This window comes from Eulemur rufifrons, chromosome 30, assembly GCF_041146395.1.
Source record: "Eulemur rufifrons isolate Redbay chromosome 30, OSU_ERuf_1, whole genome shotgun sequence".
In the NCBI taxonomy this organism is placed as follows: domain Eukaryota; kingdom Metazoa; phylum Chordata; class Mammalia; order Primates; family Lemuridae; genus Eulemur; species Eulemur rufifrons.
In genome coordinates, this window is record NC_091012.1 from 90,023,785 (window position 1) to 90,048,959 (window position 25,175).

Sequence of the window (25,175 nt, forward strand, 5' to 3'; positions counted from 1 at the left end):
TATGCTTTTTAAAGTTGCTATTATTTTTAAAAAATTAGAACAACTTAAACTAATTTTCTACCAATTTTCTTCTAACCTCTGGTAAGGTATAATATGTATCTTAGAAAAACCATTCAATATGTCTAGAATACAAATAGAAGACACACTATAATTTGAGACAATTTGCTGGTGTCAGGGTTAATAGAAGTCTCTTTTCTTGACTTGGCTTACCTTTATTCAGTATTTTGGAAGCTTAATGAAATACAAAGGTAAGTGCTATGAACAAATGTAATCACTGTTATTGCTGTGGGAATATCTCAGATTGCATTGTAATTTAAAGCTCTGGGACTTTAAAAACTGATCAAGTTATGTCAGAAAGGAGTTTTAAGCTATAGAAGCATGAATTGAGAATGAATATTCTATTCCTAAGAAGCAAAAGCAATCCAAAGATTCATCTGTGTAAAAGATTGATAAATTTTAATAAAGGTAAATATTCCTCTGGTACCTGGAGAAGCTATGTGCCTGAATGGATGTGAGCTTGTCCTTATAGATAGAGAGGTATTCTGTCTTTATACTGAAATACTCTGCAAGATTAAATGAGATACAATGTCTGTCAAGTACCTAACACATAGTTCCTGGCACCTAATAGGCACTTTTGAAATGCAAGTTCTCTCATTCCCCTTTGCAGGCTCCTGACGTCTTATACCCAGACATTTATGATATGTCATTCATAAATTTGTCCAAACCCTTTGTGAATCCCTTCTGTCATATCCTTCTGGTTTAAGAGATGTGAGTCATCCAATAAGGAACAAAGAATAAAATTGAAATGACAGTCTTCCAGGTACAATAAGATAACATTTTAATGAAAATTGCCAAAAATAGACTACACAGTATGAAGGCATATATAAGTTTTGTGTCACAATACACAGTTGCACACAAATATCCTTATGGTACTCTGAAATTAGATCAACAAATGGTAGATGAAAAATATTTGCTGAGCACCCATCATGTGCCAGGCACTATGCGAGGTATCTTGGAAGATGCAAAATAAAACCTTATCCTCTACCTCAAGCAGCTGGGAGGAGAGGGATGGTGCAAGTGCTAGGGAGACATGCGAATGCATAGATAGTTATAACACAGAGAAGAAAAAGAACCATGAGGTAGTTAGTAGGAACAGTGACTATGGAGTTGTACATCAAATAGAAAGGGGATACAAAGGAGTACACAAAATACCCTGCTCTCCAGGAGCTGAAAATATGATTGAGAAATCTAGCAGTTGAAAAGGTATATTGCAGCAGTCAGCTGCAACCTGGCTGACTTCTTCACTCTCTGTTCTGTGTCTTGGGCTTTTGTTCCTCCATCTCCTAGAATAATAATCCTCCTCCTCCAAATGCCCTTTCCCCAGTTCTCTACTGTTTTCCTAGGTCCAGCTTCAAGGCCTGTGCCTTTCAAAAACCCTTACCTAAATGTACCAAGCCCCTTTGAGCTCTTCCTTCTGTTTATTTATTATTACTTCATTTACTTAACAAATATTCATTGGTCTCCTACTGCTTACTAGGCCCTATCTCTGGATGCAGAGTTACAAAGACTAACAAGATTAACCCAGTGCCGTCAAAAATCTCACCATCTAGCCAGGCACAGTGGCACGCATCTGTAGTCCCAGCTACTTGGGAGAGTGAGGTGGGAGGATCAATTGAGCCCAGGAGTTCAAGTTCAGCTTGGACAATATAGTAAAACTCCATCTCAAAAAAGAAAATCTCACCATCTAACAAAAATGACAGCACAATGTGCTCAAATCCAGGACGGATGAGGAACATAGGGGAAATATTTCAACAAGATTTTGAAAGAGAATAGGAAGGCTTGAATGAAAATTGGGGCCAGATTATGAAGAGCCCTAAATGCTATACTAAAAGAGCTTACACAGTTTTTCTATAAAAACAGATGAGCTTTGTTTTTTATTTATTTTTATTTTTTGTATTTCAGCATATTACCAGAGTACAAATGTTTAGGTTACATATATTGCCTTTGCCCCACTCAAGTCAGAGCTTCAAGCACGTCCATCCCCCAGACAGTGCACACTGCACCCATGAGGTGTGTATATAACCATCCCCTCCCCTCACCTGCCCAACACCCAATGAATGTTATTACTATATGAGCACTTAAATGTTGATCAGTTAATACCAATTTGATGGTGAGTACATGTGGTGCTTGTTTTTTCATTCTTGTGATACTTCACTTAGTAGAATGGGCTCCAGCTCTATTCAGGATAATACAAAAGGCACTAGATCACCATTGTTTTTTGTGGCTGAGTAGAACTCCATGGTATACATATACCACATTTTATGAATCCACTCATGTACTGATGGGCACTTGGGTTGTTTCCACATCTTCGCAATTGTGAATTGTGCTGTTATAAACATTCGAGTGCAGTTGTCTTTTTCATAGAATGTCTTTTGTTCTTTTGGGTAGATGCCCAGTAATGGGATTGCTGGATCAAATGGTAGTTCTACTTGTATCTCTTTGAGGTATCTCCATATTGCCTTCCACAGAGGTCGTAGTAGTTTGCAGTCCCACCAGCAGTGTATGAGTGTTCCTATCTCTCCACATCCCTGCCAACATTTATTATTTTGGGACTTTTTGATAAAGCCATTCTCACTGGGGATAAGTGATATCTCATTATGGCTTTGATTTGCATTTCCCTGATGATTAGAGATGTTGAGCATTTTTTCACGTGTTTGTTGGCCATTAGTTTATCTCTTCTTTTGAAAAGTTTCTGTTCATTTCCTTTGCCTACTTTTTGATAGGGTTGTTTGATTTTTTTCTTGCTGATTTTCCTGAGTTCTATATAGATTCTAGTTATCAGCTCTTTATCGGATGTGTAACATGAATATTTTCTCCCATTCTGTAGGTTGTCTCTTTGTTTTTGTGATAGTTTCCTTGGCTGTGCAGAAGCTTTTTAATTTGATCAGGTCCCATTTATTTATTTTTTGTTGCTGTGATTGCCTTTGGGGTCTTCTTCATAAATCCTTGGCCTAGGCCAATGTCTATAAGAGTTTTTCCAACATTTATTTCTAGAACTCTTATAGTTTCATGCCTTCGGTTTAAGTCTGTTATCCATCGTGAGTTGATTTTTCTGAGATGTGAGAGGTGAGGATCCTGTTTCAGTCTTCTACATGTGGCTATCCAATTTTCCCAGCACCATTTGTTGAATAAGGATTCTTTTCCCCAGTGTATGTTTTTGTCTGCTTTGTCAAAGGTTAGATGGCTATATGAGGATGATTTTATATCTGGGTTCTCAGTTCTGTTCCATTGGTATATGTCTCTGTTCTTGTGCCAGTACATGCTGTCTTAGTTATTATAGCCTTGTAGTATAGTTTGAAGTCTGGTAAATTGATGCCTCCCAATTTGTTCTTTTTGCTTAAGATTGCTTTTCTTCTCTGGTTCCATATGAAGTGCAGAATTATTTTTTCTACATTTGTCAAAAATGATATTGGTATTTTGATAGGGATTCCATTGAATCTGTAGATCACTTTGGGTAGTATATACATTTTAACAATGTTGATTCTTCCAACCCATGAGCATGGTATGGCTTTCCACCTGTTTATGTCCTCTGCTGTCTCCTTCTTCAGTGTTTCATAGTTCTCCCTGTAGAGGTCTTTTACCTCCTTAGTTTAATATATTCCTAGGTATTTTATTTTCTTTGTTGCTGTTGTGAAGGGTATTGAGTCTTTGATTTGGTTCTCAGTTTGACTGTTGTTGGAGTATAGGAATGCTACTGATTTCTGTACATTGAATTTGTAACCTGAGACTGCTGAATGTGTTTATCAATTCCAGTAGTCTCATTGCAGAATCTTTGGGTAGCTTTGGTTTTCAGAAAGGTTACTTGATAGAGCATGAAATATAGATCACAAAGGGGAGAGACTTGAGACAGGCAGACTTGTTAAGAGGTTAAAGTATACTCCTAAAACACTTATAGTCTGTATTATTCATTTGGTCATCTGTGTTTTGGTTGTCTATGTTCCTCCTCAGTGCTTAGCAGAGTGTTAATCACCCATCTACTTGGTGTTCATTCGTTAAGTGAACAACTGAATAAATGAGTGTTTGAATAAGTGTCTCAACATTCACATTGGGAAATTTCTATTTTTAAGATGGAAGAATTGGAAGCATAATATAGCCTTTCTCTGGGAATGCAATTTAACCCCAGAAGCAATTTCCTATTCTTTTTCAAGAAGTACCCAGGTATCCCAGCTATAGGAAATAGGTGGATCCACGAGAAAACAGTAGATTACCAATGCAGGGAAGGGAGTTGGGAAGGCAAAATCCCAGCACAAATATTAGAAGTGATTATAGGTGGGACTTCAAGCATAGCCCTCACGAGATATAAAACCAATGATGCCATATGGCCAGTGATCAGGGAGTTAGTCTCAACCCAGGCATTGGAGAGCCAGGCTGGCCAGCCAAGCAAGCAGTAAGGATGCAGTCCCAGCTGGAAGAAGAGTTTTGAGCCCAACTAGAAAGCTGAGAGGAATGGAGCCTGCATGTATGATTGGCCAAGGTATCTTTACCATACAGAAAACCTAAAGGTGACATGGTCCCGTAAAAAGACCAGGACATGGCTAATTTAGCACAATCGCCTGGGCTATTATATATAAGAATTTTTTGTAGTCCAGTAATACTATTTAGATCCCATGATCTAAGATAAAGGCACACACACACATATGTATCATTGGGTATGTTTACTAACAAAAAATATTTGCACTACACTACTTAATCAGACTACTTTTTATAGACTGACTAGATAAACTATATTTTAATCATATTAAGGAATATACCTAGCCATTAAAAAGAATTAAGTCAATTTATATACAAGCATATGTTACTGATATAAAACAGTCTTTCAGTATAATCTGTAGATTGCACTCAATCTATAGGCTGATTTCAGGAGGAATAACATCTTAACAATATTTAATCATTCAAGCCATAAATTTACTATATCTTTCCATCTACTTGGGTCTTCTTTAATTCCAAATTTTAATTTATACTCTTCAGTAAACAATTCTTGCACAAATTTTCTTAAATTTATCCCTAAATACTGTATGTCATGATTTTCATGTTATTGTAAATGGTATTTTTAAATTTCAATTTCCAATTGTTTGTTGCCAGAATATTGAAATGCAATTGACTTTTTATATTGATTTTGACTAATGTAAACTTGCTAAACTCACTTATTAGCTCTAGTAGATTTTTTTTGCAGATTTCTTAGCATGATCCATATATACAAACATGTCAGCTGTGAATAAAGAGAGTTTTGCTTCTTCCTGTACAATCTTAATGCCTTTTATTTCATTTTCTTACCTTATTGCACTGCTTGGGGCCTCCAGTGCAATACTGAGTAGAAGTGGTGGGTGAATATATTTGTCTTGTTCCCAGTCATAGAGGGAAAGCACTTAATCTGTCACCATGAAGTAGTACCTTAGCTGTAGGTTTTTTCAAAAATGTCCATTATTAGATTAAGGAAGCTCCCTTCTATTCCTAATTTACTGAGAGTTTTTTCTCACAAATGAGTATTGAATTTTGTCAAAGGTTTTTTCTTCACCTATTGAAACAATCATTTGGTATCCTCCTTTATTCTGTTGGTACAGTAAACTATACTGATTTTTTTATGTTAAACCTACTTTGCATTCCTGAGATAAACCCTACTTGGTCATGGTATATTATACTTTTTATATATTGCTGGATTCAGTTTGCTGAAATCTGATCAAGGCTTTTTGTGTCTTTTTGTGTCTATGTGAATGAGGGATATTCACCTATTGTGGGTTTTTTTTTTTTCTTTTTGGTAATGTCTTTGTCTGGTTTTGATATCATGGCAATGCTGATCTTATAAAATTACTTGGGAAGTATCACCTCCTCTCCTGTTTTCTGAAAGAATTTATGTAGAATTGATACTGTGTCTTCCTAAAATGTTTGATAGAATTCACCAGTGAGCCTGGAATTTTCTTCATGGGAAGGTTTTTAATTATGAATTTAATTTGTTTAGTAGTTTTGTGGCTATTCAGATTTTTACTTCTTATTTTCATGTTGGTAATTTGTCTTTCAAGGAATTTGCCCATTTACTGATAATATTCTATCATTATTGCTTTAAATGTCTATAGAATCTATAGAGATATACCCTCTTTCATTCCTGATATTAGTGATTTCTTCCTTTTTACTTGATCATTTTAACTAGTGGTTTATCAATTTTACTGACATGTAATTTTTTTCAAAGTACTAGCTTTTAATTTCATTGACTTTATTTTTCTCTTTTCTATTTCATTATTTCTGTTTATAACTTTGTTATTCCTTCCTTCTGCTTCTTTTGTATTGTTTTTAGTTCTTTTTCTAGTTTCATAGATAGAAACTTAATTCACTGATTTTTAAACCTTTCTTCTTTTCTAATATCAGCATTTTAAGCTATAAATTTCCATCTAAGCACTGCTTTAGCTGAATCCCACAAATTTTGATATGTTGTTTTCATTTTCATTTGGTTTAAAATATTTTCTTCTTTGATGACTTATTTAGAAGTATAGATTGTCTTAAATCAATTTCTAAATATGTGAGAACTTTCCAGATATGTTCCTATTATTTATTTTTAATTTTAATTTAATTTTGTTGTGCTCAGAGAACATGTTCTGCATGATTTCAGTCCTTTTATATTTATTGAAATTTTTTATAGACTAGCATCTGATCTATCTTGGTAAATTTTCATGTGCAGCTTACAAAAAATGTGTATTCTGCTATTATTGGGCGGCATTTTCTGTCATTATCAATTAGGTCAGGTTGGTTGAGAGTATTGTTTACATCTTCTGTATCCCTACTGATTTTCTGTCTGCTTTTTCTGTCAATTTCTGAGAGAGTTGAAATCTCCAATTTTGGATTTGGCTACTTTTGCTTTCAGTTGTGTCAGTTTGGGCTTCATATATTTTTGAAACTTTGTTATTAAATGTACACACACTTAGGGCTGTTATATCTTCTTGATGAACTGACTCCTTTATTATTATGAAATATCTTTGTTTATATTGAATATCATTCCTTGTCCTGAAGCCTGCTTTATCCGATTTTAATATTGTCACACCTGCTTCCTTATGATTATGGTTTGTGTAATATATCTTTTTCTCTCCATTTACTGTTAACCTATCTCCGTCTTCATATTTAAAGTGGATTTCTTGTAGACAGCATATAGTTAGGTCATGCTTTCTTATCCAGTATGACAATTTCCGCCTCTTAGTTGGGGTTCTTGGACCATTTATACTTAAAAAAATTATTTATATATTTAGGTTTAAGTCTGTCTTCTCATTTGTTTTCTATTTGTCCCATCTGTTTTGTGTTCTTTTCTTTCTCTTTTCCTGCCTTCTTTTGAATTAAATGAATTTTTTTATGATTCCATTTTATCTCCTTACTTGCTTATTAGCTATAATTCTTTGTTTTGATTTTTTTGTGGTTGCTCTGTGGTTTACGGTATGCATTTCTAATTTACCAAAATCTACTTTCAAATAGTATTACATTACTTCATATAATATAGAACACCTTTTCAGTGGTGTTCTTCCATTTTTCCCTTTCCCTTCCTTTGTGCTATTGTAGTCATGTATTTTATTTTTGCATGTTATAACTCCCTTGATACATTATTATTGGTTTTGCTTTCAACAATTATGTTTTTTAATTTTTTAAATATTTACTAATTCATTTAAAATCAGAACAATAGATCCAGTACATATTAGCACAAATACCATGTTTTGATGAAAAATAACTGTATTCTCCAAGAGAAAACCAAATTTCATGAGAAAAATGCCACAGTTATACACTTTTGCCCATCTCTTTAACATCTGGCTTAGTAGATGACAGCTGACTTCTCATGCCTGCTTCTACATTCAATGTGTTTTGATATGTTGTTTTTGTTGAAGTATTAATATATGAAGAAAATCCAGCTTCACATAGATAGGTAGTTAGAAAAAGGAGGAACATTTAATACCTTTTCAGATAATTATGAGTATTCTTTGATGCTACACTAAAACTTTGTAAATGGTAGTTTCTTAAAAGTTAATGCAGTGTGGTTTCTGAAACCATATCAGTGAACTTTTTATGTACTGTTACATTAAAATTCATTGGTCATCTTCTATTTTGAATAGATATTTGACCCATATTATACATTCTGGTTATTTGGAATATATTGGTTCACTAAGTTATACAAATATTCCAAATGTTAACACATCTTATGCAATATCAAAAAACCACATTCATTGATACCACCACTGATCTCATTGGAAAAAAGTTTGAGTTTTGGGAAGCTGTCAGGCTCCCAGTGGCAGAATGAAGTTTTCCAAAATTCTAATTTTCACTTGGAAAATGTGAATATTATCATTGACAACAAATACTGTCAGTTGTTTACCCTGCAGTGATAGGCTCACTTCATTTTTGAGAAAATATTTGTCAGATATCCAAGTATTTAATCATGATTTGACTATATTTTGTTCTTTCAAGCAAAAACGTTCCATGAAAAATTTAGCTAGTTAAGCTCACAACTTAGCAGACATGCTTTCCTCAAAACAACTACCACAGTACAGTTTAGACCAGAAGCATCTTATATATACCTTCTATTTTGTCACATACAATATTAAATCCAGCATCAACATTTAATAATATTAATAATTTTTAGTGCTTTATCAAGGACATTCTTAAGTGAAATTGGATTTTTTTTTCACTATAAGTACATGGCAGTAAAGAATACAATAACTGCCAATATACTTTGGTACTATTACCTTAATTTGTACCATGGTGCCAGTAGTTTTACCCACGATTGCTTTTGCACCTCCATGCAAATATAAGCAAAGTTGCTCCAGCATAAACCATGAGATTCAAACAAGTTTTTCAAGCACTTTGAATATTTTAGCACTACTCGTGTTTGTTGCCAACCATCACATAAAAGAAGGTCTTCAAAGATTAGTTGATGCTGTTACCACATGACTGACTGCAAGCACAACAGCAAGTCCAGCCACATTTGTAGATTTGTCTCTTTGTAAGGTGAGAGTAAAATTCTGCAAATGAGATGTTAACTAAGTCTTTATTTTACAGCTAAATGTTTAAATAAACAAGTTACTGTATCATTGAGAAAAGGCAGTGTTTTAAGTTATTTTACTAACTTTTCACCCAGTAGGCAGTGAACAATGTCAACTGTCTAAGGCTTTATTAATCTCTAAGCTATCATGTGTAATTCTCCAACCAATGCAGTACAATAACTTACCTATAAGATGCTTCAATGGCATTTCCATTTCTATTTTGTAAAACTACAGCAAACAATTTTTAGCTTTTAATGAGCTCATCATGTCTACACTTAATATATTCAATTCCTTTTCCTTTAACTATGAATGAATGGTCTGAAAATGATGCTACAATTTAAACAATGAATTACTTTGAAACTATTCAAAAATGTTCTGTTACTTGACACTATAAGATAAATTAATGACATTATAAAGATAACTTTGATCATATTTCATTACTTATTTACAATTTCACTCAGTTTCTTTGAAGTAAATCCCTTCCTTCCATGAGTCAGAACCCTTACTGATGTGTCAGTTTAATCTTTTTCAGCTTTTGTAAACATAGATGTTATAGCTCTGGTTTTAGAAAGCAAATCTTTTAATCTCCCTCTGTTAATCTACCTATCCATATTTGTCTATTTCTATCTAGGTGGAAGTAAAACTCTGGTATTTCAAAATAATGGCTTATTAAACAATAACAAAATTACAGAGATTGTAGCAGGTATAACTAAAAACAGCTTTTCCATGTCCCTCTTGTCCAGTGCAGTCAGGGAGCCTGACCATTGGTCATAGTACCAGGATTTCAGAAGAGAAGAATGAGAAGCTTGAAGGAAGGGATGGAAGAGAAGACCCAGAGCCCAGCCAGGCAAAAGTTCTCATAATAGGGGCACCTGTTGTATGGGTCCTAGCAAGGGTTTCAGGGAAGCCAGGCAGCTACTCATATCAGCCAGGGTACGCAATGATTCGGCTAGAATGCACCAGCTGTGAGCAGCCCTGGACTGCACCTCTTGCATCCCCAACTGGGCTGTACCACCTTTTGGCTGCTCTGTGTTTCTCCATTTACTCTCTGCCACCAGGCTGACAGCCCGCTTTGCTCCTCCCTGGCCTTCAGTGGCACTCCTTTCAACTCAGTACATAGACAGCCACTGCTGGACCTGCTGCTTCCAATATGGCCCTAAATTGTTTTTTAAAGAAACTATAAGTTGAATAAGAAGATATCTTTTATATTTACCCATTCCAGAATTCTTCAATCCTTTGTGTAGATCCAGGTTTCCGTCTGGTACAAGTTGCATTCTAACAACTTCAGTTCATTTTTCTTATAGATCTGCTAACAACAAATTCTTTCAGCTTTTCTTTGTCTAAAAAAAGTCTTTATTTTATCTTATTTTTTTTTTTTTGAGACAGAGTCTCACTCTGTTGCCCAGGCTAGAGTGCCATGGCGTCAGCCTAGCTCACAGCAACTTCAAACTCGTGGGCTCAAGGGACCCACCTACCTCAGCCTCCCGAGTAGCTGGAACTACAGGCATGTGCCACCATGCCCGGCTAATTTTTCTGTATATATTTTTAGTTGTCCATATAATTTCTTTCTATTTTTAGTAGAGATGGGGTCTCACTCTTGCTCAGGCTGGTCTCGAACTCCTGAGCTCAAACGATCCTCCCACCTCAGCCTCCCAGAGTGCTAGGATTACAGGCATGAGCCACTGCGCCTGGCCTTTATCTTACTTTTGGAAAGATATTTTCACTATTATAGAGTTCTAGGTTGATAATTTTTTCTTTTAGCACTATAAATATGTCATTTCATTGTTTTCTTGCTTGCATATTTCCTCATGAAAAGTCTGTGATAAATTTTTATCTTTGTTCCTTTGTATAATATGTGCCTTTTTTCTCTGGCTGCTTTTAAGTTTTCTCTTTATCACTAGTTTTCAGAAGCTTGATTATAACATGGCTTCATGTGATTTTGTTTGTATTTATCCTGTCTGAGGTTCATTGAGCTTCTAGGATCTGTGGGTTTATAGTTTTTAATCAAAGTTGGAAATATTTCGGCCATTAATTTTTTTCTGTTACTTCTTTTCTGTTCTATTTCTAGGACTCCAGCTAAACCTAATTAGACCAATTATGTTGTTCCATAGGTCACTGTGACCTTTTACATTTTTTTCAGTCTTTTGTTTCTTTCTATGATTTATTTTGGAGAGTTTTTATTGCTTTGTCTTCAAGTTCATTGATCTTTTCTACTGCAGCATACCTGCTGTTAGTCCCATACAGTGAAATTTTCCTTTCAAATATTGTTTTTCATCTGTAGAATTTCCATTTTTAAAAATATATTCTGACTAGGTGCAGTGGCTCACACCTGCAGTCCCAGCTACTGAGGAGACTGAGGCAGGAGATTTGCTTGAGCCCAGGAGTTTGAGGTTGCAGTGAGCTATGATGATGCCACTGCATTCTAGCCCGGGGAAAAAAAATCTTTCACTTCTCTCCTCATTGAGTGTATATTTTCTTTATATCCTTAAGCATATGGAACATATTTATAGTAGCTGTTTTATAGTCCTTGTCTACGAATTCCATCATTTCTGTCATTTCTGGATCTATTTCTGTTAACTGATTTTTCTGCAGATTATAAGTCACATTTTCCTACTTCTTAGTAAATTTTAATTGGATGTCAAACATCATGAATTTTACATTGTTAAGTGCTGGAGTTTTTTGTAAATTGATTTCAAGATTATTGTACTTTTTTCTGATAGCTGTTGTGGATCAGTTTGATCCCTTCAAGGTTTGTTTTTCAGCTCATTTAGAGTAGTTCTTGCATAGTCTTTTTATTCTAGGGCTAATTTAGCCCACTTTGAAAGTATTACCTGATGTCTCTATTGATACCCTATATATTCAGTGAGGTCTCTCCACTTTGGCCCTTTATGAGCTCTAGAATTGTTCATCTTATAAATCCTCAGTAATTATTTCCCTGTAAGTTTTTCTGGACTGTTCTTATGAAATTTTACCCTGTACATGTTCATATTGGTATTCATCAAAAAATTCAAGAGGACCTCTGTGCATATTTCTACTCTTTTTTGGCTTAGCTCCATCTCCACAATGTCAAACCACCTTGGCCTTTCTGAACTCCAATCTCTATTTCCTCTACTTAGTGAGATCGCCAGGCTCTGTTTGGGTTCCCCCTTCCAGGGATTACCTCTAGGCAGAAAGCCTAGGGGATGATAGGACTCACCTCATTTGTATCTCTTTTCTCTTGAGGGATCACTATCTTGTATTGCTTATTGTCCAATTTCTGAAAATAGATGTTTCCTATATTTTGTCAATTTTCCAATTGTTTCTAGAGGGAAAGTAATTTTTCCCTCATGGCCACAGGCTCAAGTCCTTTACTTAGCTGCCTTCATTTTTTTCTGCTTTCATTTTTAGAGAATAGTTTTGCTGGATATAAAATTCTAGATTCATAGCTTTTATTTTTTTCTGTCTTCCATTGTTTCTGATAGAAGTCAGTCTTGTTCTATCATTGTTTCCCTGTATATAGTGTATCTTTTTTCCTTCTAGCTTTATAAATTTATATTTGGTTTTCAGAACTTCGACCATGATATGCCTCAGTGTACTTTTGTTTATATTTATCGTTTTTGGGTTTCCCTGAGTTCTTAGATCTGTGGGTTGCTATTTCTGATACACAGGATGAGTATACCTTATCCAAAATGCTAGGAACCAGAAGTGTTTTGGATTTTGGAATATTTGCATTATATTTACTGGTTCAGCATCCCTAATCCAGCCAGACATCTGAAATCCAAAATGTTCCAATGAGAATTTCCTTTGCATGTCATATCAGCACTCAAAAAATATCATATTTTGGATTTTCTCTTTATCTTTTTCCTTTATTTTTTTTATTTATTTATTTTTTTCTGAGACAGAGCCTTGCTCTGTTGCCTGGGCTAGAGTGATGTGGCATCAGCCTAGCTCACAGCAACCTCAAACTCCTAGGCTCAAGCGATCCTCCTGCCTCAGCCTCCCAAGTAGCTGGGTCTATAGGCACATGCCACCACACCTGGCTAGTTTTTTCTATTTTTAGTAGAGACGGGGTCTCGCTAGTGCTCAGGCTGGTCTCAAACTCTTGACCTCAAGCGATTCTCCCACCTCGGCCTCACAGAGTGCTAGGATTACAGGTGTGAGCCACCCTGCCTGGCCTATATTTTGGATTTTCTCATTAGGGATATTAGATCTGTAATTTGGAAAATTATCAGCCAGTATTTCTTCATTTTTTTTTGCCCCACTTTCTCTCTCCTGTCTTTCTGAGACTCTAATTACAAATATGTGTATCTCTGGCCTCTATAGTTTCTGATGAGAAATCCACTGTCATTCAAATTATTATTCCCATGTGAGTAATGCATCATTTTTCTCTAACTTCTTTCAAGACTTTTTTCTTTGTCTTTATTTTTCAGATATTTGATTATAATTTGTCTTGGAGTAGATTTCTTTGGGTTTATCATGTTTAGGGTTCGTTCATTCAGCTTCTTGAATCTGTAGGATTATGTCTTTTACCAAATTTGGGGAAGTTTCAGCCATCTCCTTGAATACTTTTTGAATGCCACCTTCTTTCTCCTTTTGGAACTCTGATGACATAAATGTTCAAGCTTTTGTTCTTATCACACAGGACCCTGAGACTCTTCATTTTTTTTTTTCAGTCTATTTTCTCTCCATTGTTCAGATTGAGTAATTGCTATTGTTCTGTTTTCAAGTTTACTGATTCTTTTCTCTGTCATCTCCATTCTTCTATTTAGCCCATCCCGTAAGTTTTTTATTTTGGTTATTGTATTTTTCAGTTCTAAAATTTCCATGTAGGGGACACAATGGTGTGTGATTCCAGTATTGTAATCCCAGCTACTCAGGATGATGAGGTGGGGGGATTACTTGAGCCTAGGAGTTCAAGGCCAGCCTGGGCAACATGGTGAGAGTTCATCTCTATAAAAGGCAGGGGGGGAAGAAGCAGCTATAATTTCCATTTGGGTCTTTATTATGTTTTCTCTTTCTTAATACTTTCTATGTTTTTCATTTTGTATCCAGTGTGCTTGTTATTGCTCATTGAAACATTTTTACAATGGCTGCCTTAAAGTCCTTGTCATATAATTCTAACATATGTGTCATCTTGATGTTGACATTTATTGATTGTCTTTTCCCATTCAAATTGATATTTTTCTGATTCTTGGTATAATAAGTGAATTTTTACTGGGGCCTGTAGATTTTGGGTCCTACAAGATTCTGGTGACCTTGAACTCTGTGCTTTGACTCCTCAGGCTAATAGGCCTGCAGCTTTCTGGTTGAGCTCTACCACCCACCACACAAAATACATTTAAATGTGACTCTCATCCAGTGTGGTTGCCTTCTTTCAAGGGTTGAATTCCCCCTATTTCTGCCTAGTTTCGATTATTCTCTAATACCTTCAAACAATTTATCATAAGTATTAGTCTGATAGAAGTTATTCCATCATTGCCAGAAGCCAGAAGTCAAGACTCACTGTTCATTATATGCCTTAGTTTCCTCACTTATAAAATGGAGATTAATGTGAGGATTAAATGTGTTGGTTGAATTAAACTGTTTAGAACAGTGGCTGGCATATAGTAAACACTCAATAAATTTTAGATGTTATTATTATTAATAAACATTGGTAAAACTCCTCACAACTAGGGACCAGTTTCCTCTTAGTCCCTCAGCGCTGAGAATTTGATACCCAGTGAATGCCTAATAAATAAAAAAACTGAACATCGTGCTGTATTGGGTGCTATGTGGCTTTGCCTGACAGCCCTTGCTATTGGAATGAAACATTGAAAACATATCAAAGTGAAATATTATTGTCTTATATGAGTGGAGGTGAGTATGAGTGAAGACAAATACTAGAAATTGTATATTTGAGTTTTATATTTAGATAAAGTCATAGTACCAGTCATTCAGCAAACGTATCCTCCTATTGTGTTTAGAAAGCTTCATATAAGTAGGATTTAGGAACTGTTTTAATGCAAAAAGAACTTAACATTTATTAAGCACCAGTTATATCCCTGGTGTATCTATCTGCTAAGTCCTTTATGTATATTATCTCATATATGTTTCTCAGCAACCCTGGGAAGTAGGCATCATACCCCCCATTTACCAATGAGAAAAGTAGGACTCAGAAAGTAACTTGACCAGGATCAACTAGTAAAATAACGGAGTTGTAATTCAAACCCAAATCTGTCCAATTCGGGGACTTACCCTCTTTTTCCTACTTTCAGTGACAGGACCCAGGATTTTGGTGTAAGGAACACATAGGGAAAAAAATAAACATTTATTAAACATCTACTACTGACCAGACATTGTGCCACCCATTATTTCATTTAGTTCTCAAAGCATTATTTTATTCAATGCTCACAGCAACTATATGAGAAGGAAGAGAATTAACATTTAGTGGGTACCTATTGTGTGCCTAACACTTCAGTAGGGCTTATGTAAATTACCTCACATGGTCTCCTAACAGCCCAGAGAAACTGGTATTATCCTGACAACTAGGAAGAAACTGAGCTGAGCTGTCACTTGCCTGCCTCCCAAGACAGTTCTAAAGGATACCCCTTCAGGACACATTTCTAAACATTTTGCATAATATTCATTCCACAAAACATGATTTTTAAAAAAAGTACAGTCCAGAAACATAAAGGTCTCCCCATACCAGTGGTTTTGAATCTTTTGGGTAGTCATGGACCCTTTTGAGAATCTCATAGCTCCTCCTCCCAGATAAGTACATATATACACACAATTTGGCATACAATTTCAAAACATTCAGCAATTTCCTACAGCACATCAATGGACTCTTTGTTTAAAACAAACAGAGATCTGCTCTAAGGAACAGAAGTAAATCTTAGGAAATAAGAGAGCTTATTAACACTTCATTATTGAGTTTTACAGATCCTCTAGAACACTAACACCTATATTTGACCATTCTATTATGTTTAACAAAGTAGATGGTAGGTAGTCCTATTTCTCTTTTGGCTTTTCAGCCCCAGCACTATTGCCTTTTCTGGTGGTATAATTCTTTGTTGTGAGGGGCTATCCTGTATATCACAGAATGCTGAGCAGCATCCTTGGCCTCTACACACTGGATGCAAGTAGTACATCCCTCCTCCAGTTTTGACAACCAAGAATGTCTCCAGACATTGCCAAATGTCCTGGGGGGCAGGGAAGAATTGCCCCTGATGAGCACCACTAGGTTATGTAATTACAATCATCACTCTTGAGTCACTCACAAGCATAAAGGGCCTAAGAACCCACCTTTCTTAAAGAATATACTTTTCTTGGTTGGTTAAGGTCTCCTACAAAACTGCTCAACCGGGTTGAGCAAGATGGGTTCATCTCAATAATTAAATTACTAGCTCAATATGTATAATTTTAGCTGGGTGCGGTGGCTCACGCCTGTAATCCTAGCACTCTGGAAGGCCGAGGAGGGAGGATCGCTTGAGGTCAGGAGTTCGAGACCAGCCTGAGCAAGAGCGAGACCCCATCTCTACTAAAAATAGAAAGAAATTATATGGACAACCAAAAAATATATATATATATAAAATTAGCCAGGCATGGTGGTGCATGCCTGTAGTCCCAGCTACTCGGGAGGCTGAGGCAGTAGGATTGCTTGAGTCCAGGAGTTTGAGGTTGCTGTGAGCTAGGCTGACACCACGGCACTCTAGCCTGGGCAACAGAGTGAGACTCTGTCTCAAAAAAATATATATGTATAATTTTATTACCTAAAAGATCAAAAAGAATGTTTATATAGCCCCCCTGCTTTATTGATTGAATGATGACTTATGAAGTCATTCAGTGACTATTTATTGAATGCTAACAACGTGCCAGACACTCTGCCAAGTGCTGGGGCTACAATGGTGAACAGTGTAGATGTGGTTCCCACATCATGGAACTTATAAGTGATGAAGAAAGACTAAAGCACCAGTAAAAAATAAGTCAAAAGACTTATAACCTGAGATACATGCCACAAAAAAAGCACATAGAGTGCGGAGATAGAGACTATCAAAGGGATTTAGATTAGGTCTCTAGGGAAGGCCTCTCTGAAAATGTCACATGTAAGCCTAGAACTTGAGGAGTGAGAAGGAGTCAGGCAGGTTAAAACAACAACAACTAGAGGGCAAGTGTTCCAGGCAGAGTAGGCAACCATGTACAAAGATGCTTAGGCAAGAAAGAGCTTGGTATATTTTGGGTACTGAAAGAAGTCTACTGTGACTAGGGCTAGTGAATGAGAGACAAGACGTATGACATGGAATGGGCAGGGACCAGCCCCTGGGGGCCCTGTAGGCCATGATGAGGAGTGAGATCTCATTCTTTTTTTTTTTTTTTTCCTGTTCCAAAGCAGTATTTATTTATTTATTTATTTTTTATTTCATCTTATTATGGGGGATACAGAATTTCAGGTTACATACGTTGCCCATGTACTGCCTGTCCCCCCAAGTCAAAGCTCCAGGCGTGTCCGTTCCCCAGACAATGCGCGTTGCACCCATCATGTAGGTATATATCCCTCCCCTCCCCACCCCCCCTTCCTGAGTCAGCACCTTCAAGCGTGACCATTCCCCAAACGGTGCGCAATGCACTCATTATGTAGGCATACACCCATCCTCTCCCCCCACCCCCCACCTCAGTCTGATATCCGATTGGTATCGTTCCCAGATGTGTATTTAGGTGATGATCAGGGAAACCAATTTTCTGATGAGTACATGTGATGCTTGTTTTTCCATTCTTGGGATACTTCACTTAATATAATGGGCTCCAACTCTCTCCAGGAGAACCATAGAGATGTCGTATCTTCGTTATTTCTTATAGCTGAGTAATATTCCATGGTATACATATACCACAGCTTACTAATCCAATCATATATTGATGGGCATTTGGGTTGTTTCCACATCTTTGCAATTGTGAATTGTGCTGCTATAAACATTCGGATACATGTGTCTTTGTTATAGAATGACCTTTTTTCCTTTGGGTATATGCCTAATAATGGGATTGCTGGATCAAATGGCAGGTCTACTTTAATCTGTTTAAGATATCTCCATAATGCTTTCCACAGGGGTTGCACTAGTTTGCAGTCCCACCAGCAGTGTTTGAAGTGCAGGGACACAGACCAGTGGAACACAACAGAAAATCCAAATATAAAACCATCCTTATATAGACACCTAATTTTTGACAAAGCAGGAAAGATCTCATTCTTTAATAGAGTGGGAAGCCACTGAAGGCTTTTAACAGGAGAGGTACCAGGCTATGATGTACGTTTTGAAACTACTCTGGCTGTTGAGGGGAGTGGCGGCAAGAATGGAAGTATGGAGACTGATTTTAATTGATAGATGACAGTGGTGGCAGTAGAGATGGAAAGAATGATATATTTTGGAGATGGAATTGACATACATGCTTATGAATCAGATGTAAATGTTGAGGAGGGGAAGGGAAGAATCAAGGTTTCTGACTTGAACAATTAGATGGACAATGGAGTGATTTATTGAAATGGGAAAGACCAACTTGGTAAAAGAGAAACAGAGAGATTCTTGGTGAAGTGAGCCACAGATGTGGATACCAAACTAGTTATGCAGTGAAGAGGAAAGCCACTCAGTTCAACACAAATTTATTAAGCACCTACTGTATGCTAGGCACTGTGCTAAGTGCTGAAAGTACAGAGAAGTAAAAGACAGATCTCTTTGCTCAGAGAGCTTACAGCCTAGCGGGGAAACAAGACATATAAACAGACAACTTCAATTGGCTATGTTAAGTGCTAAGTCACAGAGTCTATAAAGTCACAGAAGAGAGCCAATTAGTCTGATTGAGCCAAGGGAGTGGGAGGTCAGGGAAGGTATCCTGAAGATGATGTCTGAGCTAACGACTGAGACGAGTATTAGCCAGGCAAGTGTGTGAAAGCGTAAGAGATGAAGGAAACAGGAATAGAAAGACACAGAGCCATGAAACAGCATGATGTATTCAGGAAACTATAAATAGTGAAATATTACTAGAACATAAACCTGAGGACAGGGAATGATAAGAGATGAAACTAGATACATAATATTGACAGTAGCTAACAATTACTGAGCACTTATATGCCAGGCACTGTACTAAGTGCATTCCACTTAATCCTCACCATTACAATACAAATATGGACACTGAAACAGAGGGAGAGTGGGTACCTTGCCCAAAGTTATACACTGTCAGAAGCGAGATTCAAATGAGGCAGCTTAACTCCAGAGCCCATGCACTTAATTAACCACAGAAAGTTTTAAGTGACATGCTAAAGAACTGAAAATGTACCTGTTAGCAGTACTGAGTCATGGAAGGTCATTGACATGGTCAGATCTGTGCTTTAATGAGATGACTCAGGATGATTTAAGGAGACCAGGCTGGAGACTGTTGCAATACATTAGGCAAATGATGAAGAGAGTTTGAAGTAGGGATGGAGACGAAAGAAAGATTTAAGAAACATTTAGGAAGTAGAATTAGCACAAACTTGGTGATTTAATGGATTCTGGAAGCAAAAGAGAGGGAGAAATCTGGGCTGTCACCATGTTTTCTGGTTTGGGTGACTGGATGATGTTATTATATAACAAATACAGGAGGTGAACCATTTTTTATGTTGAGTACAAGGTGCCAATGGAAAACCCAGGTGAATCACATCACCCAAGATGTGATATGAGAGTCTGAAGTTCAGAGGATAAGTAATGACTGGGTATAGGTCTGAGTATTAAAAATACGTAGGATGTGGTTAAAATCATGAGGGAGCATAAGATTACCCATGTACAGTGTGTAAGAAGGATACCATAGGGCCAATGAGAGAATCTTAGAGAATTTTGGTGTCGAAGGAACGAGCAAAAACAAGCTCACTAAGAAGACTGGAAAAGGATGTTCACAAGGATAAGCATTATAGCACAGTGGTTAAAATCATGGACTTGGGACCCAATCTGTATGGGTTTATATCCTCCGGGCTCTGCCACATACTGGCTGTGTAACATTGGGCAAATTCCTTCACCTTTCTAAGCCTCAGTTGTTTGAAGATTAAATGTACTTGTGATACATGTAAAGCCCTTAGTATAGTGCCTGATAAATGCTTAATAAGTTTTAGCTAATATTTATAGGAAGAAAACCAGAGTAGGATCATGAAAACCAGAAGTCAAAAGTTTAAAAGATGGAGAGAATTTTGAGATGTGTCAAATGCACCTGATTCAATAAACTAGGACTCACTCTCAAGTATGGATTAGATTTTTGGCCAAATGGAGGCTATTGGTGACCTTGATGAGAGGAATTTCAACAAAGCGGAGGGGGCAGAAGCCAGATAATAGTAGGCTGAGTAGTGAATAGAAAGTAAGGAAGGCCAGGCGTTGTGGCTCATGCCTGTAATCCTAGCATTCTGGGAGGCTGAGGCAAGAGGATCACTTGAGGTCAGGAGTTTGACACCAGCCTGAGCAAGAGCAAGACCCCATCTCTGCTAAAGACAGAAAAATCAGCCGGGCATCATGGTGTGCCCCTGTAGTCCCAGCTACTCAGGAGGCTGAGGCAAGAGGATCGCTTGAGCCCAGGAGTTTGAGGTTGCTGTGACCTAGGCTGACGCCACGGCACTCTATTCAGGGTAATGGAGTGAGGCTCTGTCTCAAAAAAAAAAAAAAAAAAAAGTAAAGAAAATGGCAGCAATAGGTAGAGCTAACTCTATCAAGAAGCTTGCTGTTTAAGAAAAAAATCTTGATCAAGTGGGAAAAAAGTATGTACAAGAATGTTCATCTTAGCTTTGTTTATGACAGAAAATAAAAACTATCCAAAATGTCCAAGAGTGAGGGGATCAGAGGTCAGAAGGAGGGTTGGGGAAAGTGGTAAATGTTGGAACAGTAATTCAGGAGGATGGGAGAGGGAGCTGACCAGAGATAAGTGAAAAAGTAATGAAGAAGCCTGCAAAGTGCATCTCAAGTTGAAAACCATGGATTTCAGTCCATGATACCAGTCTGTCCAATGACACAGTTTTCTTCAATCATGACAGACAGGAGAAGGCAATTTGTGGAAGCGGGTGACCTGAAGTGGTGATTTTTCCAGGCAGATGGGGCAGAATGTGATGAAGGTGATGGTGAAAGAGGGTTCAAAGTATATCATCATGTCGTCTAGGCTGGATGTGCGGCCAAGAGAAGGCAGACAAACAGGGAGAAGACAGGATCAGGAGACTGGGGTGTCTCCATGAGATCAGAGAGCAGAAACAGTGGGATGAAGGCACAAGAGAATTGGTAGGACTAGAACCTGAGCTCAAAGTGTAAGACAGTGGAGGCAGCATGGTAGAAAGGGTGCAGAATTTTGAAATCAGACACATTTGAATTTGAATTACAGATCTGATATCAAATAGTTATGTGACTTTAGGCAAGCTCCTTGAACTCATAAACTTCAGTTTCCTCATCTGTAACAAGTATAATGGCATCTGGCTCACAGAAAAATCGGTACATGGTCATGCTTCAACAGCTGTTAGCCCCCTTCTCTCCCACTCAGCACATACTGGACACCTAATATGAAGCATTCTTTTCTGGGGACACTGAGATCAAGGCCAATTCACTTCCTTTTAGGGACTCATGGTTTAGCAGAAGTGATAAAAATACAAAGAAATAAATGGCAATACAGGTAAACAGATAAACTACCATTCAAGTTGCTAAGTATGATAATAGCCATATGTGCTATGAGAACACAGTGGAGGCGTGACTAATAGTGCCTGAGAGAGTGAAAGAAGGCTTTCCTGTAAAGCTATTCACAACCCAATTTTTAGTTTCTAACACTGAAAGAAAGTAGCAGGAAATTAGGAGATGACATTTTAAGAGGAACAACAAAGAAGCTTTTGCTTTTATTTTCCTAGACAGTGCTGCAAGGGGCAATAGGTTCAAGAAAAAGTATTTATTTGTTTTAAGGAAAACAAGTTGTGCAGGTTTGTTAACTGAGAAGTAAGTATGTAATGAAGTGAGAGATGTCTAAGGTTGTTGAGAGGAAAGGAAGTAATCAAGAGTTCAAGGTTCCAGAGAAGGAGGCAGGAGGGTAAAATTCAGAGCCCAGGTCAGGGGTTTACTCCTGAACAGGAAGCAAAATAACCCTTTCTCTAAAATGAGGGGAAAAAAGAAAAGATGAAAAGTAAACATAGTTTGCATCCAAAAGTAGGAAAGAAGTCAATGTCTGGGCAATTTTTCTTGACTTTAATAAACCAAGAATATTTCCTTAAGATGTTCACAACATATGAGTACAGCCTATTTGGGGAGCTGATTCCTACAACTGATGGAGCTGCCAACTGTTGGTGAAATGTATGCAACAGAAATAGAGAGATTCCAATCCCTTGTTTCCATACCTGGAGAAAGGGGGTATTGATTACTGCAGTGGCAGCAGGTGACTGTGACAGGGAGGAGCAACCTCTTCTCACTTGCTCTCACTTTCAGTTCTTAGCTGGTTGCTAGATAAGGCCCTATTGCCCACTCCAATCTTCTTTTGCTCCAATCTACACACATACCCCATGAAGCAGGGGTCAAAATTCACCCTGAATTTTGCCCACTTCTGAATGGGACAATTGGCAGTCCATGCAGCAGCTATGATGTTTTAAAGGACTCAAAAGCATTTGGCTGCATCATGCTCTGTCCTGGCCTTTGCAACAAGCACCTCCTCCTTTCTGGGACACTATCCCACAATCACTTCTCACAGGCATGCACCTCCAGGAAGTATACCTTCTGAAATAAGGGTTTCTGACATTGGTGTGGAGGTAGCATCTCTACCTAGCCCAACTAGGAACATAACAGGGGATACACTCAGGCACTGGGAATCTACCAGATGCTTTATGCCTAATACCCTTCAAATTGTACCATTTGGCAAAATCAAAGGAATTAATTAAAAACCATTTTAGAGACCATCACTTAACTGCTTTCCTGTTTCTGCTCTAAGCACATGCCAAGGTGGCAAAATGTCTGCACAAATTGAAACTGGACTCCTTGTCCTTTCCTATTGATGTAAAAAATGTCTATATTTCCTGCTAGATCACACATCGGCTTTATAAACTTTGGGATTTTTTTTAATAACCAGGAAAGAAATTCCAAATGAGAAAGAGTATCCCTGTAAAGAAATAGGGTTTTTTCCAAGGTAAGGAAGAAAATAATGTCTCCTTAGAGGAATACAACAGAAGGACAAGGGCAAAGGAAGGTGAGGGGACTCTGCCTCTTTAAAGGGAATTAAACCTCATGGAAAAGAAGCAAAAAAATAAGAAAGGAAACAAACATTTATTGAGCATCTACTACATGCCAGGTACTTTGCTAGATGCTTCCATGGGCCTTATTTCATTTAATACTCATAACAACCTTGTGAGGTATTTATCTACATCTATAGGAGAGAAAACTATATCTCAAAGAGGTTAACTCATTGGCTGAAGGCCCCAGCTACTGAGTGAATAGGAGAGGGGAGTAAGGGATGATCAATGAAGATACTTGGGCAAGAGAGGAAATCCCTGTTACTCCCATTCTGAAACTAAAGGATTGGTTTCCTTTAAGACTCATTGTATCAGTGGGCAGCCATTTTCTATTCCTCGGATGACCTTAGACTGTAAAGTTAATCACCATTTTTAAAAAGGAACTAGCCTTTTTTTGGTCACTTTGACACTCCCCTCTTTCTTCTATGTTCCTTCTCTCAAATCCTCCAAGCTAATCTTCCAGACCACTCACTTCCTCCACTAATTAGCATATATCCTCTGTTCTTTGTCCCCATTTTTTGGTTCATTAGTTCAACCAACGATCATTTTTTAAATGACTACCATGTGTCAGCATTCTGCCAGGCACTAGAAAAACAAAGGTAAAGAAGACTCTATTCCTGCTCTGGAAAGCGGGGCCACAGCCATAGAGTCATTGGTTTAAATGTTGTTATAGAAGGCACTGACAGATCCAGGGTTTTGTAGGCCCAAACTTACACAGTTGTGCAGGCAGGGACAAGGGGCTACCTAAGAAAAAGAATATAAAATTATGAATATAAAATTAGGTACAAGTGAATATTTAGAATAAGAAAAGAAACTGCAACAATTTATAGATTTTAAAAAGCTGAAAGGTACTACAAACAACATAAAATCCAAAACAATTCTAATGTGTGTTTTATTAATTAAATGCATGATGCATCTATAGTACTTTTTTCCTACATTTTTTGGCTACATATGCTCTAATCACCTCTTCATTTGACCATGATTTTGTAATGTCATTTTCTATATAAAGAATAGAAAAATAATGCACTGGATCCCCTAGCATGTTTGATCAAAATGTGTTTTTTATTATTGATAGATGGTACATTAATCTGCTCAGGCTACCATAAGAAAATACCACAGGCTAGGTGGCTTAAACAACAAACATTTATTTCTCACATTTCTGGAGGCTGAAAGTCCCAGTCAAGGTCTGGCAGGGTTCAGTTTCTGGTGAGGACTCTCCTCTTTCTATGTCCTCACATGGCCTTTCCTATCCTGTGAATGTACACAGAGAGAGAAAGTAATCTCTCTCTCTCCCTCTCTTTCTTTTTCTCTCTTTTTCTCTCTCCCTCTCTCTCCCTTTTCTTAGGCCATCAATCCTATTGGATTAGGACCCTACCCTCACCACCTCATTTAATCTTAATTACCTCATAAAGGCTCTATCACCAAATACAGTCACATTAGAGGTTAGGGCTTCAACATATGAATTTTAGGGCAACAAAGTTCAGTCTATAGCAGATGGGATGCATAAAACATGTGACTACACACACACAGCCATATTCATGGTTTATAATACTGCTAGGAGATTTGGGCCCTTCAAAAATAGGAATTATTAATATGATAAATCCTATTCTGCACAATTCCTATGAAAAAATAAAAATAGTATCGTTTGTATATAGTTATATATGCTACATTATTGGCTATATTTTCATTTATATAAAATTATGGGGTACAAGTGCAATTTTGTTACATGCATAAATTGTATAATGGTCAAGTCAGGGCTTTTAGGGTATCCATCACCCAAATAAATGTCCACTGTACCCGTCAAGTAATTTGTCATTATCCACACACACCCCCATTGACTATATGTTTAAATGGAGAAAACTTTCATTTTGACTAGGCATTGTTAAAACCCAAATCCC

At 37.2% G+C, this 25,175-nt stretch overlaps 1 protein-coding gene across 3 annotated transcripts in view; it reads left to right on the forward strand.

The window, feature by feature from the left end:
- The window catches only part of HDAC8 (histone deacetylase 8), a 223,321-nt gene that overhangs the window by 100,763 nt on the left and 97,383 nt on the right, over nucleotides 1–25,175 (forward strand). The gene's annotated exons all lie outside the window — the stretch shown is intronic.